This window comes from Gossypium hirsutum, chromosome A01 (assembly GCF_007990345.1).
Source record: "Gossypium hirsutum isolate 1008001.06 chromosome A01, Gossypium_hirsutum_v2.1, whole genome shotgun sequence".
In the NCBI taxonomy this organism is placed as follows: domain Eukaryota; kingdom Viridiplantae; phylum Streptophyta; class Magnoliopsida; order Malvales; family Malvaceae; genus Gossypium; species Gossypium hirsutum.
Genome location: NC_053424.1, coordinates 6,440,037 through 6,454,951, shown reverse-complemented (window position 1 = coordinate 6,454,951; position 14,915 = coordinate 6,440,037). Strand labels below are relative to the sequence as shown.

General features: G+C 34.2%; 1 pseudogene; it reads right to left on the bottom strand.

Moving 5' to 3' along the window:
* Window positions 1-3,864: 3,864 nt before the first annotated feature.
* On the bottom strand, window positions 3,865-14,438 carry LOC107944958 (uroporphyrinogen decarboxylase 1, chloroplastic-like; annotated as a pseudogene).
* Window positions 14,439-14,915: the final 477 nt, after the last annotated feature.

The window sequence follows — 14,915 nt, the reverse complement described above, 5'->3', positions numbered from 1 at the left end:
ATCATAATTATTATATATATTAAATTATTAGATTGAATATATAGATGGATAGAGAGAGCAATATTGTTTTTTTTTATGGAAGAGTATTAAATTATTTTTCTATCAATGGATAGAGTACTATTAAATACGACATAGTATTTCCTTTTTCTTTTGTCCACCATATTTTCATATGAATTTTAAAATCCATCATGACTCGAACCAATTTACTTAATATGAATTGAGTTGTGATAATATAAGTTAAAATTGTTTTTTTTAGATATTTATAGGTCTTTCAAAATTTCGTAACTTTTAAATGTGTCTCTAAAGATTCAAATCCACGTCATCAAGTAAATAAATTAATATATATTCAATAGAGGCACACTAAACGATAATTTTGAGAGACCTCATAGATTGATCATATCATGACACTTACTATATATATAAAAGCATTTCCTATTAATTATTTTTCTATCTAGAGGAATAAATTAAACTCTGCATACCATTTTCTATGTTTTTGCACTCATGATGAGTATGATCTTTACCTCTCATTTTTGTTTTAAGTATAAGATGATCTTAACCTTGATGAACATATTACCTTTCCTTTCAATTTTTCATTGTATTCATAACATATGGCATCATAAATGATTTGGGAACTAATCATATATGAGAATTTGGGGTGAAAACATTCTAAATTAATCAACCATAAACTTGTAGGTCTATGAACATTAGTGTCAAACTCTAGAAAGTGTAAGAAAATAAAATGAACCTCTTTATGTACAAACTAAAATTTGAATTGATATGATGAATACTAGTATAGAAATACTTTAATGATTAAGAGTTTGATTGTTTATTTGTCCTACATACCTAAATAAGAAATAGTTCCAAAATTTATAAATACCTAGTTTAGAATTAATTATTGCAAACACCATGGCCCCCATTTTAGAAAGATAAGAAAATGGTAATCATTATAAAATGCTAAGAAAAAAAAAAAGAGATAACATCAAGATACATGTATCATATAATTAAATCTGATCAACTTCAGTCAATCATATAAAAAAATTATACATGTACTAGGAATTAAATTTCAAGGAAATTTGATATACTAAAGGTGGGACATTGAGAATATAATGTACAATTATCAGAGTTGGAACATATAAGCAAAGTAAAGATTCTTGAAGTGATAGCTAAAAAGGAAAAAAAAATCAAGTCAATAAAAAGTTCTGCAGAAAATTATTGACAAAGGTTAGAGACAGAACTGCAATAACCTAATGCAACTTGAAAAAAAAAGCAATTTCCTTAGAACCAGGAGAGACTGATATGCCTTGAGGGGCCATGGAAAGAAATTGGTGAACATATATAGCTACATTATAGAGTTGTCTCATTACTTGTCATCATAAAACTATGGTATAATTTCTCTTTCATTCTTTTAGAAAGGAGGGTGTGGGAATAGGAAAAAGGGTTGTAGATTCTAAGATTTGAATCTCAAACATGTTTGATATCGTCTCTTAAATGTGATTACATGAATCTGCGGAGTTAAAACATTGAATTTTCTTTCCCATACAGTTCAAGTAAACCAGTTAAGTTGCTTTCTATCAATCTGATGTGTACCTAACCATTATTCTAGGCTAGTTCAATGGTAGTGTCATAGCCACAAACATTGGATGTCACTCAGATTGTACTAGGAAGATGAAGTTATCTTGATTTGTAGACAGCAGTTTGGGCTTTCAGATAGATATTTCTTTGCATTCATTATAGCACCATCTTTTTAGCCAATGCCTATGCATCAAGGATGTTACATTTGCTTCAATTCTCAGCACTAGCAAAAAGTGGGGGCATCCCTAACACTAATGACACCTTATTCTATACCCATTTCTTCATGAATTTGCTGAAGAACCATGCTATATGTGTGTGTGTGTGTGTGTCTGTGTATTAGATGCAACATCCATAGAACATTGACAGCACACTTGCAACTTGGCTTGCATTTTTTTCTCCATAATGTTCTGTCAAACAGGCGATTAGACAAGTATCATAAAAATAGGGAATGGGGGGTAGGGGGAGGGAAAAGGGATTGGGTATTGGCTTTCATGTTATTTTCAAAAAATCAAATGCTCCATTAGGGTGAAAGTACTTGAAAATGGAATATAGTCATAGCACTAAACCATGGATCAAATCAATGGTACGATGAGAACTATGATATTATCAGAAGGAGCAAATACAAGCATGAAAAATACTGCATAAAATATCGTAACTTCAATAAATCTAACTCTTTATTTATTTGTTCTTTTGTTAAGTGCTAAAATTAAGAAGTGTACATTCATTTGCTCAATCTATTCCCTTGTCTCAAATTTCTCTTTAAATATTGTATGCATTTTTCTTGTATGCATATATGTTTCCATGTTGCAGAAATTGCAACACTTAGGAGGGAAAGAAGGAAATTAAAGGATGGAAAGTAGTTAATCTTAACTATTTTATTAACAAAGTCTTCATCTTCACTCCTTTCTATCTTTCTTTCTAAGCAAACTTCGAAAGTAAATGCAAATACTTATCTAGACATATAGAATCATTTTAGGCTATGGGAAGTGTAATTAATGTTTACAACTAGTTATGGGTGAACTTCATAGAGGTTACTGATCTGCTTCAAAGAAAGAAAATCTGTATTGATACTTAAATAGAATTGTTAAGAGTATTATTTCAATTGATACGGTTATTGTTGCAATAATCGGGATGATGTGGATTTTAACACACTTAAGTATTTATTATATTTCGTTTTATTAGTTGAGTGTATAAATAGTAATAGGATTCGTATTAAAAAAATATTGCTAAAATTTTTGTCTAAGTAGTTTGTTTAAGGCTATTTAAAGTTTCAAAATAAAGTATTTCAAAATAAAGTATCTTACAAGAGATGAGAAATCAATGTTCTAAAATTTATTTAGTTTTGACAGGATTATTTGTAAGTAGTTGGATTCAAACTAGAAAATCACATAATAATGCTTTTGAATGATTATAGTCAAGAAATTTGTCTTTTTATCTTTTTATCGTTTCAGATTCTCTTTCTAACAAACGAGATAAAAAAAAGATATGATTTGACTAATAAATATATTTTTTTATTTTTTATTTTAAAGAGCTACTTTTAAAATATATCAATTTATTCATAAGATTCTTTTATAATAAAATAATCATTAATAGATTTACTAAAGTTATTGTCCAATCACTAGAAAATTTGTCTCGCTTAAAGCGTGTCCCAATAATATATTTTAAATGCGGAAAGCATATACAAACAAGATTTTCAATAGTATTTTAAAGATGAAAAGATATATTTCAACCTCAAACATTTCTTCTTCTCCAAGCAAGTTAAAAATGCCCTAAAACTCATTTCATAGTATTCTAAAACAAATAGGTAAAAGAATGCCATTCCCTCCCGCTCCATTTCTTTTTCAAAGACCCTACATTGTCCTAGTCATATGGCAGGTTTTTTGAATGGCTCTTAAAGTTGCACTGTTGCAGCAGGTTTCAAACCAATAATTTAATCAGACTTTCTGTAATACTGTAGATGAACAAGGGATTAAGATGGCTTGACTCCATGAAAATGAAAGATAATGATGGTAGTGCGTGTATATATATACATATATCAAGGAAGCAAAATACAAGTTTCTATTAATTATTCAATTTTATATTCCAACAAAGCAGCTATATTTTTGGGGGAAAGGAATGACAATTACGAGGATCAAAACCTGATTCTTGGGATGCCAACAAAGAATTATTTAGTATTTTAACTTCCCATAGTGCAAATACCAACCAAAAAACGGGTTCTTTAAGCTGAAATCACCTGAAGAAAATTAAGGTGTTTATTTTAGGAGGAACCAACACTTTCCTTGCTGCTTAAACTAATAAGAAATGGCTCAAGAATTTGTATTTATCTCAAAACACATATATAGAAGCTTGGGAGCTGAATCTCTACAATCAACAATCATAGTTGCAGATAGATACAAAAAGTGAGTGGCATTTCTGCTCAGGGGATGGGTTTGTTACATTAGGGAATACTCGCCTGCTGCAGGTTCAATAGAGCAGGTTTTGATGTCAAAAGTGGATATCATTTCTGGATTCAAAGTCTTGAATCAGCTTCTAGAGGAACCAGGAAACATGGAAAAGCCAGTATCTCCATAAAAATACGAGTACTTGTCAATTTGTTCATCGACCAAAATTCTACTTTTTCAGCCAAGAGTCAGAAATTAGAGTTCAAATTGAGCAACTATTATGAGAAGACGTCAATCTATATTAATAGTCAAGGAAATAACTCCAAAGAACTGGCCTGTTGCATCCAATTATATCACAAGAAAAACATGGATCTTTCTTCATTTGGGAACAATTATCATTCAGGCAGTTCTCATAAGAGGTTGAACTATTTCATCTCTCAAAACCAGGAAGGAATTGCCCCTTGCACTAAGGAATGACATAGTTCAGACAGATATTTGAAAGAATACATGATCAAAACGCATTAAATCTCACGTCCCATTCTGTGCTGAGTTGCTTACCTACTCATATTGATTGTTATTCTCCTATAAGTTAGTTGCACTTTAGTTCCACTGACTTCAAGATTTTGGCTCGTGAAATGGGATAGACTATATGCCAATTTAGGCTCTTTCAAAGCCTGCTCACATAAAGATCAAACCTTTTAAAGTGGTTAAATAAGGACCAAATCTTTTTGGACATACTCAAACAACCATTCTGCACATAATGACCAATAAAATATATATTACAATACTATTATGTTCAATAACCATGAAACTAGGTAAAGCATATATAGTTTATCTTTTAACACCATATAACTAAAGAAATACAAAACAATTACAACAAACCTTGGGCTTAATTCTTATTTGCAACTCCGAAAAAGTTTGATGCTTATATAAGCAGGAAGGCTTAATCTTTACTTGACCACCTTGAAAATTTGATCTTTATGAGAGCAGAGCCTCAAAGGTTTAGGTGGCCCAAATTGAGCATTTATCCAATGGGAACGAGCTTGTAATATGCACTAATTCATTGTGCGCAAAATCTCAACAAGAAACAACTAAATCAACCATGATATTTTCACATTTCAGAACACTTCGATGCAGTCCATATTCTAGAATATTCTTGCAGTCCGCTCCCTTTGTGCTGCAGAAAAGGAGATTTTTTAGAGGCCTCAAGCCTTGCTATACATAGAAATACTATTCTTTCTCAAGTAACCTTGTTATGGATTCATTGAAAAAAAAAAGTTCTTGCCATGGACTCCATACCCCCAATCATCATAGTAACTTCACTTCTCTCTTTCAGCCATTTGCTATTAATCAAGCATGCAAAAGGCAGTAAAACTTACGGAATTCTGAATGACCTTTACTTCAGGTTAACTTCACTGTTTAAAACTAGTAGCTTACTAGAAATTTATGAGCAAACCTGCAGAAAGAGAGCTTTCACACTCCCAGATAAAAATTCGAAGTAGGGAAGACAAAACCTACATTCCTTTTGCAGGAAGGGCCTTAGCTCAAATATTCTCTTGGCGGTCTGTCAATTTTGGAGCAAAATCTGCATGAAAAATTGTAGAAATCAGAGTATTTTTTATACTAAATAGAACATAAATCAGAGTTTTTATATACAACCTATGACACTACTTTAGGAAACTCTAAGTTAGGAAAGATACTAAATAGGAGATATGATCCCTTAAAATAAGGGATTTTAATAAAGAAAATATCTACAAAATATTCCTAAAATATTTACAGAATATTCCTACACTCCCCCTCAAGCTGGAGAATATACATTGTATAATCCCAGCTTGAATAGGAATTTATTGAACACAGGTTTTGGCAAAGCCTTGGTAAGAATGTCTGCAATCTGTCCTTCTGAAGGAATGTAAGAAAGAGTGGCTGTCTTTTTGTTGACTTGATCAGCAATAAAATGCCTATCAATTTCAACATGCTTTGTTCGGTCATGTTGAACTGGGTTCTTGGCAATCTGAATGGCAGATTGATTATCACACAAAACTTCAAAGTGATCCTCCTGATTTGTGCCAAGTTCTTTTAGTAATTTAAGTAGCCAAATTCCTTCGCATATCCCCAAAGCTAGTGCTCTAAATTCAGCTTCAGCACTACTTCTTGAAACAACAGATTGTTTCTTACTTCTCCAAGTTGTAAGGTTACCCCAAACAAAAGTGCAGTACCCACTAGTGGATCTTCTTTCAGTGAGATCTCCAGCCCAACTAGAGTCTGTAAAAATCTTAACAGTTCTGTCTTGTGTCTTCTTAAACATTAAGCCGTGTCCTGGAGTTTTCTTCAAGTACTTGAGAATTCTATTTGCTGCTGCCATATGCTCTTCAGTAGGATTAGTCATGTGTTGACTTATCACATTTACGGGAAAAGCTATATCTGGCCTTGTCAAGGATAAGTAGATTAGTTTCCCAACTAACCTTTGAAATTTCTCTCTGTCTACTAAGGACTCATCTTCTTTATTGAATCTCAAGTTTGCCTCCATTGGTGTATCAGTCGGCTTACAGCCAAGAAAACCAGTTTCTTTGAGTAAATCAAGTACATACTTTCTCTGGTTGATCACAAGTCCTTCTTTTGATCTTGCCACCTCCATTCCTAGGAAATACCTTAGCTTTCCCAAGTCCTTGGTTTCGAATTCCCTGTTTAACAACTTCTTCAAATTGCTAATCTCTTCCTCATCATCTCCAGTAAGAATGATGTCATCCACATACACAATTAGGATAGCTTTCTTATTTGTAGAAGTTACCTTGATGAAAAGCGTATGATCGGCAAAGGACTGCTTGTAGCCATTTTGAAGAATGACTTTAGTGAACCTCTCGAACCAAGCTCTGGGTGATTGTTTTAACCCGTATAGAGACTTGTTGAGCTTGCAAACCTTGTTGCTACCTTCAATAGACTTTGAGCCAGGTGGCAATTGCATATAGACTTCTTCCTCAAGCTTGCCATTAAGAAATGCGTTTTTTACATCAAGTTGGTGTAATTTCCAATCGCAATTTACAGCCAAACTTAGGAGTACTCGAATAGTGTTAAGCTTTGCCACAGGTGCAAAAGTTTCTGTGAAGTCTATCCCATATGTTTGCGTGAAACCTCTGGCCACTAGTCTAGCTTTGTATCGTTGGATACTGCCATTGGAGTTATACTTTACAGCAAAGATCCATTTACAGCCGACAGCCTTTTTTCCTTGAGGAAGGTCTGTAATGGTCCAAGTAGCATTTTTCTCTTGTGCACAAATTTCCTCTTCAACAGCCCTTCTCCATTTTGGATCCTTTAGAGCTTCAGCTATGCTTGTGGGAACCTGTTCTTTATCCAAAGTTGCTGTAAATGCTTGAAAAGACGGCATCAATGAATTATAACCAGTAAATTTTTCAATAGGATGCTTGGTGCACTGTCTAACCCCTTTTCTAATAGCAATAGGAAAGTCATCTAGAGTAGTGGACTTACTGATTTCTTCTTCCATTTCGGCAGCTGGACCCAAATCCAATTCTCGGCAAGAATCAGATTGCAAAACAGTCTCAGGGATATGTCTTCTTTTTCTTGTGTAGACACGAAGCTGTTTGGGTGATGGTGTTTTTTTGAAGACTGTCAATTGGAGTAGGTGTATTTTCAGGAAGAGTGTTTAAAGTGGGTGTAGGTGAATTAGTCATAGGTACTACAGGAGAATCAATGGGAGCATTCACAGGTGACAGATCTGCAGGTAATGGCGAACAAGATGGCAATTCTGAAGGTTGAGAATGAAGATTAGAAGGAGATACCTGTTGTGGCTGAAAATCACTCCATGTTTCCCCCTGAATTTCAGCCTGAGTGAAATAGGAATCCTGTTCATAAAATGTTATATCCATAGTGGTGAAAAATCGTTTAGAAGGAGGATGATAGCATTTATAACCCTTCTTAAGTGAAGAATACCCAACCAATACACATTTTAAAGACTTAGGATCTAACTTGGACTTATTAGGAGCAATATTTTGGATAAAAACAGTGCAGCCAAAAATTTTAAGTGGCAGAATGGAGGAGGTAGGCTTAAAATGAGGAAAGTGCTGCAAAAATATAGATTGAGGCGTTTGAAATTTTAAAACCTTACTAGGCATCCGGTTGATTAAATATGTGGCAGTTAATAAGGCTTCCCCCCACAAATATTTAGGAACATTAGTGGTAAATAGAAGAGAATGAGTAACTTCAAGAAGGTGCCTATTTTTTCTTTCGGCAACGCCGTTTTGCTGTGGGGTTCCAACACAAGAACTAATCTGAACTATGCCCTTTTCCTTAAAAAAATCACCTAAAGACCTAACAAAAAATTCACTGCCATTATCAGATTTAAAGAGCTGGATTTTAGACCCAAATTGAGTGAGAACCATGTTATAAAATTGCACAAAAACACTAGCAGTTTCAGATATATCTTTCAGCAAATAAGTCCAAGTTATCCTACTGTGATCATCAATAAAAGTGATAAACCACTTACAATTATCAGCATTCTTCACCCGAGAAGGGCCCCAAATATCACTATGGATCAAAGCAAAAGGGTAAGAAGGCTTGTATGTAGAAGGAAAATAAGATGATTTAGTATGTTTGGCAAGAGAGCAAACTTTGCAAGAAAAAGAATTAAGCCTTTTATTAATGAATAGAGCAGGAAACAATTTTGCAAGGTATTGGAAACTAGGATGGCCTAAACGAAAGTGCCATAACATAACAGTATCAACTTTTCCTAAAGCGGTAAATGACTTGGAGATCTCGATTTTAGGAGAGGTAGGGAGGATGTAGAGACCATTATGCAAGCTGGCCTTACCAATCATCTTCTTCGAGTTCAGTGCCTGCAAAGTACAATCACGATCATTAAAAATTATAGAGCAGTGCAAGTCTGTGGACAATTTACTAACAGAGATGAGATTGCACGCCAGATTTGGTACAAAGAGAACATTTTTAAGTGCAATCTGTTCATTGAGAATAACAGTGTCATGTCCCTCTATTTTGCACAAGGTACCATCAGCCGTTTTGACAGCTTTACCAAAGGTATGGAAAAAATTGTGAAACAATGCCTTGTTACCAGTCATATGATCCGTAGCACCAGAATCGAGGATCCAATTAGGAGTCAACTGGGAGGAGAAAAATGCAGTAGAAGAAAGGTTACCTTCTGGATCTTTTATGACCAGATTACCTTCACAAGACCCTTCAAGAAAATTGTTGCCATTCAATCGATGGCAGGTGATAGTCAGACCAGACGAATCTGATGGAGCATCGGAACCAGAAAAATTTTCTGGATTTGAAGTAATCTCCGAAGTAGGAGAAGGAGTTTCGGACATGGTCTAGGTTGAAAAAGAAATCGTAACCTAAGCTGATACCATGTAGAAATCAGAGTATTTTTTATACTAAATAGAACATAAATCAGAGTTTTTATATACAACCTATGACACTACTTTAGGAAACTCTAAGTTAGGAAAGATACTAAATAGGAGATATGATCCCTTAAAATAAGGGATTTTAATAAAGAAAATATCTACAAAATATTCCTAAAATATTTACAAAATATTCCTACAAAAATCACTTACTAGGAAGTAATAAAATAATTTTCGGCATCTACAGTCAGCTGCTAGTAAAATATTAATCTATTCATATGAAGAGTAACCCGACCAGAAAATGACATGAAACAGTGGTAACTACATTACAAATACAATGAAACTTCAAAATGGTAATACATTATTGAGGACAACTAGCATACTAAAGCAAGACACAAACAAAAAAGATTAGAGAAACCATGATATGAAGATCCATAAGAACTGATAAACTCGCATATAAAGTGGAAACTTAACCCAGTTGGATCACATCTTAGCTGCAAATAATAAGTAGACAATATGAAAAAAAAGAACTTAAAGCAAAATTTAGTATCCTATTGACTTAACATTGCTTATCTATTTTAAATTAAAAATAATTTTAAAAAAACCTCTGGAATAGTGCCTTGAAATTTAGAATCTTGAAGAAATAAGGGGAACAATAAACTTGATGCTATATTTATCAGATTTCAATAAAATTGCTTCTTCCATTGTTATGGTGATATCTCCACTTAATGCATGTCCATGCATAATGTGATGCATTCCTCTCAGGGGGCCAGACCAGTCAATGCTAATAATTAACTGATCATCTCTAACAAAATCTGAGTTTCACTAGAAACCATCTATGAAAGTAAATTCAAAGAAACCAGCAGGCTCAAACAAACACAAACACAAAGAGCGCCATCTTAAAAGTTACAAAAAGAATATCACTCAAACAACTATAGAAAGATATATCTCACTAATAGGCCCATGAATACATAGACGCATACATATTTTCCAAGCTAAAATATATAGAGCTATCGCAAGATTATTGCGTTGATTGAGTTGGTTAAACCCGTCAACCATATTAGAGAAATGTCCTGTATGGCAGTTTCTCAAGTCTTATTTTCAGCTAATCAAAAGAACTCAATCTATCAAGTAGCTGGGGTCAGGTAGCACTATACTGATAAGATCAAAGAATCAATTCATTACAAAGATGAATACTTGGTTATGGTCAAAATGTCCTTTTAGGGCATGTTTTTACTAGTCACTGGAAAGCTTTTGATCCTCCCTGCAGTTCATATCCTCTACCAACCAGGTAAAAGGGGAAAAAGCTTGAACAAATCACTAGAACATGCATAGGCTTCAAATGTACAACAAAAAATCAGGATATTTATTCATTCCTAACATTTAATAACTAGCACAATAAATATACCTAACTGGCTAAACCACAAGCATGTACAAGAGCCAAAAGCCAATCAACCCCTTTTGCAAAATGCAAGTTGATTTGACATCATGAGGTTGTGATTCAAGGATAAGATGTGAATTTAACCAAAGGGCCAATTTATAGAAAAAACCTCAGGATCTAGCCTAACCATAATGTTCTCAAACTAACAATTTAGGTTCCTCCATGGCATGATTTTGAGATGAACTGTCGTACTTTAAGCTTTTTGTGACTTCAAAGAAATGTGCAACAGCTTCTTCAGGAGTCCCAACTAGAACGCCATGACCCAAATTAAGAATGTGCCCACGTGGTCCTGCACACTTAACAACCCTGAAAAATAGGATGCAATAGTTTAAACAACTGGACCAATTAGAAGCATATTAAAGTTATATCTAACACAGAAACAGAAAATCAGGATTTAAATGTGACTGACTTTCTTACATTGTCATTTGAATGCCTTTGAATATACCATCATACATATTCAAAAGTATTCCATAAGTCAATAGTTGGTCAGGCACACAGGATTAGAAATTGAGTCCTCAAGTTAGGTACAAAACTTTAGCAAGAATAAAACCAAGTAATTTAAATTGAAAATGGCATTCTTTACGACCCATTTCCCCAGTTTTTTTTATTTGGTGGCTGATGGGGACTACCGGGGGAGACAATTTGAACTACCACTACTAGGAATAAGCGCGCCCTCCTAGCGACCTGCTCCAACATGATAAATCTACTGAACCATCTTATTATAGTCAAGTGGCCTTTGTGTGTGTGTGCCCGTAATATTAGCAACAAAAGAAACAAGAATCTAACTTAAAATATAGATAAAAGTTGGCAATATAATAAGGGAATTCAAACACAAAGTTCAATGGATATGAAAAACCTTTGGATTTCCTCCGTTACAGCTGGAAGCGGAGAAAACAAGCAGGGTCAACATTTCCCTGTACACTGATATCATTACCCAACCGCTTCCTTCCATCAGCCATATCAACTGTCCAGTGACTCCAGTCAAGTCCAATCACATCAACCCCAGTTCCTTTCATGCGCTCAAGGAGGCCACCATTTCCATTAATGTAGAGAACAAGAGGTATCTTAGGGCATTTATTCTGTACTATGCTCACAATCTGCAATTTTAGGAACCCAACAAATGAGTACAAGATAGACATTAAAAGGTATAGAAATATGTTATCTAAGGCAAATTTTCTCAAACCACTCAATAGGAGTCGATTGCTGGTTGGTAATAGAAGAGAGTCTGAGCTAATGTCTCTGTCTCCTCCTTTTTCTATATAATTTATAAAATGCAGAGTTCTTCGTTAAAATAAATTAATTTTCAAAATTCTTAACCTTGTATGGCTTTGCTAGCTGCTTTTTGCTAGAACCAAAAAGCAAAATAAATTTTTAGGTTCACAGGAAACAATCTTTTGAAGAAATTAAAAAAAAAAAAAAATTAACTTTCATGGATGAGAACATTCATTCTTGCACTTCTATATCAAATGATATACTTGATTGGCTTTACATTTTAGCCATTCACTCATTTTAGGGAAATATGATTCTGTTTCTTATACCAATTTTCCAGGAAGTAAAAAGTTAGTAGAGAGACAGCAATCTAAACAGAGCCTGGAGGAACTTAAATAGTTAACTAATAGCCACATTGGTAAATTAACAACAGAACTAACAGTCAAGGCAAAATACAAGACAACTGTTCTACTCATTTCGTGCACCGTTTCATTAGCTCTATGACAAAAATAATTAGCTCTGCAATTTCTAAGGAACAAGGTGAGAATGATTCAGTAAGGCAATATAATGATGCTTTATCCAACCAAGTTCCAAAGTACCTCTGTTATGTAAGGCTTTGACCACTGCTCCCACATATCAAGTGGTAGTTGCCCACCCCATGAATCAAATATTTGTATGCAATGTACTCTAGACTCCACTTGGTAAATAATGTATTCAGAAGGTCCCTCAATAAATTTGGTGCTGTGTGGCACATACTCTTTACGGTTGTGTAAGTGCGGGTTGTACCTCCCTCTACTATATATGTTGCAATTGTCCAAGGTGCTCCAACAAAACCCAGCACCGCAGCGTGATCTCCAACCTACGTAAAAAAGAACTTATAAAAGATATAAAAGGAAAGAAAAAGAAATTTGGCAATTATAAAGTTTGTATATTAGTAAGACATTGTCTATACAGTGCATGTTATTAAAACAGACAAATCACCTCCTGGCGCAAAATCTTAAGGGACTCCCCAACAGAATGTAGTTTCTCCAGGTCAATAGGGTGCAATGCTTTCAAGCAATCCTCAGAGCAAATCAGGGACTGAATGACAGAACCCCTTACTTCTTCAATGTCAAACGGGACACCAAATGCAGGCAGTGGAGTAAGTATATCGGAGAAAATTATCACTCCATCAGGGCGGAAAGCTTCCCAAGGCTGCAAAGAAATTTCCACAATGAGATCAGTTGTCTCAGATCTCTCTCTGAAGGATGGATGTTTCTCTGCAAACTTTCTGTAAACAGACATATACCTTCCTGCCTGGCGCATCATCCATGCAGGAGGCCGACTTACAGGCTCTCCTCTTGCAGCTTTAAACCAATAATGGATCTAAAAGAAAAGATGAATGGAGATAAAGAGCATAAATTGATAGCATCTCTAAAGTCCAAACTCCAAAGACAAGAATGTTCTTGCCGTTCCTGGCATACAACATAATTGCAAAAATGACTTTTTCACTAGCAAGGAGAAATACTAGTCAAATTTGTACAGGTTACAGAAAGGGATGTCAAATTCATCATCTTGATTAGTTAATACCACGGAAGTTCATGGATTTTATAACAAACACCATTAAGCATATTATCATGATGTCATCTATTTAAAAAATAAATAAAAGATTGTAAATTTTCATCATTATACAATTGGATATTAAAGCTTGCAGCGAATTTTTACATCCTAAAACCAAGGCATATAAATCCCCATCCATGCTTCAATCATTACACGACTCAAAAACATAACTTTAAACCAATGTAATCAATTTCAACCACGGCCTGGCCTTATCTTCCAACCAAGTTGGCATTTTCAGAACAAACAGTCTTCATGATCCACATAGAGCGTTTTAATTGACCCCTTTTCACTCATAAGGTGCCAATCCTAGCTTGTGACCAAATGCATCCAATTCTAAATAAAATTCTCCTAAAATTACAACCTTTTTATCACTAAACACCCAAAATTACCCAAAATAAATCTAATTAATAACCAACCAGAAGCCACTTTAAATCAACCCAAAACAAATGAAATCCAGAAAACTAAACTAAAAAGAAAACCAAAGAGATGAAATGAACTTTACCAGAAGTAATAGAAGAGCAAGCTATAGAAAACTTCTTAATTTCCGTTCTTTTAGGAGATGAAACAAAAGCTCCAAGGAAATTATTATTTTCATTAGAGTGGAAAGCCAACTGAACTGTCAAGCTTGAGGATTGAACTCCCAAGGAACTGCAAGCACTGCATGAAAAGTAGAAGAAGAAGTAGAACAAAATTAGAAAAAACAAATTCTAAAAGGGAGTTGAAATCCAAATATCCTATTTTCTAACTGAAATGGGATTTTGACCTTCTTAGTGTAAAGAAGCTCATTCTTTTTTCCTTCTTGTTTATGTGGAGAATTTGCGACACAGAACTTTGGAGTTTGGCGGAAGTTCTGCAATCTGTTTTCTGATCGTTGAAAAGAAATCGATAGTTTGACTTTGTTATATCGTAAGCTAAATTGATGCTTGTGATCTTGCCACCTCAGAATATTGGATAAATCATATCCCTACAATCTGAGCCTTTTTATTAAAATAACCTCGTAATTTTAATTAAGTACTAAAATACTCACTTTTTTAATTAAACACTAAAATGACCTGAAATCTACAATAAAAGTTAGTAGAGTCAAATTATACGACGCCACCAACTTGTCACGTCAATACGGAGCATTTTTATTTTTGGGTGTAGCCATGTAGAATGGCGCCACCTATATAAATACTAGAGAAATATTAAAATTTTTGAAAACATGAGAGGACTTCAAAAAAATTAACCATTTTTGGTGGAGCCAACTTAAACCACGCCACCAGATCATGCCATGTCAGTACTTGTTTTTTTTTTACTTTTCTTTTGTCTTTTTTCTTTATTTATTTTATTTTATTTTATTTATTA